This window comes from Chrysochloris asiatica, unplaced genomic scaffold (assembly GCF_000296735.1).
Source record: "Chrysochloris asiatica unplaced genomic scaffold, ChrAsi1.0 scaffold00069, whole genome shotgun sequence".
NCBI classification, from domain to species: domain Eukaryota; kingdom Metazoa; phylum Chordata; class Mammalia; order Afrosoricida; family Chrysochloridae; genus Chrysochloris; species Chrysochloris asiatica.
In genome coordinates, this window is record NW_006408587.1 from 6,956,759 (window position 1) to 6,959,192 (window position 2,434).

The following is a 2,434-nucleotide window of genomic DNA, read 5'->3' on the forward strand; positions in this document are numbered from 1 at the left end:
TTATCCATTTCTGGATATAATTCAAATCCACTCCTTTTCCCTCTCAATGCATTGTTCATTTGTTAGTATTATTCTTCTGGATTTCTATTTTCAAATTTTGTATTGTTCCAAAATTTGCATTTATTTTGTTTGTTGTTCTTGTAATGTTTTCCTAAATTCTTCTAAAGTATTTTCTGCGTTCTTGCTCTCCTGGATCTTTCTGTCAATCTATTGAAGATACCTAATTACCCCTCTTTTGAATTTTTTTTCATTACTTCTTCTTTAGAAACATTTTCTAGCTTGGAATCTTGGCCATTTATTTGAACAATTTCTCTTTTGTTTCTTGGTGTGAGCTAAAATTTTCTGTTGTCTCTGAGACACTGCAGTGTCATTGCACTTGTATTTAATTCATGATTGTATGTTGGCATGTTCTTGGGCTCTTCCAAACTATCTCATGGTGGGTGTGCTTAGAGAATGGAAATGCATGTACCTTATTTTGATCACCATTTGTGCAGCTCAGTTTAGGGTGGATTTGACTATTTTTGTTCAGGTGGTATAGGAGCTGGTATTGGCTCTTTTCCAGTGCATGGAGCTGAAGCGAATACAATCGTGACTGAGCTGTATGGGCAAGGTTGCTGTCTCCCATTGGGTGGATAAAGAGTAGAAAACACACAAAGAAAGATAAAAAGAGAACAAGAAAATAACAGCGAAAACAGAATATAATACAGGAGGAAAAAATGGGCAGCAACAGTAACTAAAAAGGGAAAAGAGGAACAGGAAAATAGAGCTGTACAAGAGAAAAATAAGAAAGAAAATAAAAGTAAAATAAAGAAACACCACAGAGAGAGGGAAAAATAAAATAAAAGTAAAGAATATTTCAAGGACAAAAGAAGACAAAGAGAGTGGAAGTGCAAAACAAAAGAAAAGAAGAAGAAGCAAAAGCAGGACTAAAATCAAGGGAAGGGAAAGAGAGGAAGAAGGAGAAGCGAGTATAAACAAACAAAAGCAATGAAACAACAAATGGAAATTTTTTTTTAAACTACTGCATTTGTTGAACCCAGAGAGGAGAAAACTCTGGGGGGCTCCTGCTGGCCAAAGAGCTCATGACGTGGGTGGAGGAGGGATGTGACAGCTGAGTTCCCAGCCCTATATGGAGTTCCTATAGGCCTAGGTGTTGTCTATTATTCAGGGCACCCAGTCTGGAAATAGTCCATGGAGGCCCTTTGGGTTGTTAGTTTCTATGTCTGTCAGAATGAGAGGACAGTTGGCAGCAGGATGGCTGCTATTAAGGTTCCTGCTAGTCTCCTTCCAGCCTGGAAGCTCTGTGGATTCTGCAAATCTGAAGTAATGCCCATCTGAATCCAGGTGTCAAGGCAGCTCAGTAGGCATCCTTTCTCCTACTGGCTCAACCACGAAGTTCCAAACTCCCAGAGAGCAGGGTCTGCCCCAGGGATGGATGAGAGTAAAGACTGACCTTACCTCTGTCAGTCATGGACATCTAGGGAGCCAGAAGGAACTGCACCTTTCCTGTCACCATGTGAATCTCCACCATTGGGCTGCCGTCTGTCTCTCCAAAATTGTTGGCAAAATTTCAAAATGGCCTCACCATGTCTGGCTGGCAGTCTGTTCACCAGTTTCCTTCTTTTGCCACCCCTACTCAGCTTTTCCTCACAGTAGGTATTCAGTCCACTTCTCTAGCCTTTCCTTGGAAGCTCAGGGTTCCAGGGTTGTCCTCTGTGTCTGTTTCATTTGGTCTTCTGTGTCTTTGTTGGAGAGGGTCTGTGTAGCACGTCAGCCTACTCTGTGATCTCACTGGAAGTTTCCACTAATTTACTTATTTATTTATTTTAAGTTTTATGTATTAAGGTGCAGCTATTCGTCTCTCCCATCTGGAAAAGAAGAGTGAAGAAAATAAAAAACTCAAGGAAACAATTAGTTCAAAGACCTTATGAATTGCCTGAACCCTGGTCTCCACTATCCTGAGACCAGAAGGACAAGATGCCAGCTACCACTAGCAACCACTCTAAAAGGGATCACAATAGGAGATCCTGGGTAGAGTGGGAGAAAAGTGTGAAGCAATATCAGAAGAATAAGATCAGTTTTACTGGTCTGATTGGATCTGGTAGGCCCCCTGAGACTATGGCCCTTAGGCACCCTTCTGTGGCTCAACTTTCATCCAAACAATAAACAAGCCTGTAAGGTGAACAACAGTTAAAACAATCAACCTTATGCGACCCAAAGTGCAGCATTTGCCTAGAGATAAAGCTCACAACACAGAAAGGGGTAGAAAAGCAAAACAAATGGAAGTGGTAAACACAACATAGAAGAAGTCAATGCTGTTGCATTGTGGGGCTTGCAATCAATGTCCCAAAACAAAATGTGCATGCATTGCTGAATGAAAAACCAATTTGCTTTGTAAGCTTTCACCCAAGTCATTGTTCTGTAAGCTTTCACC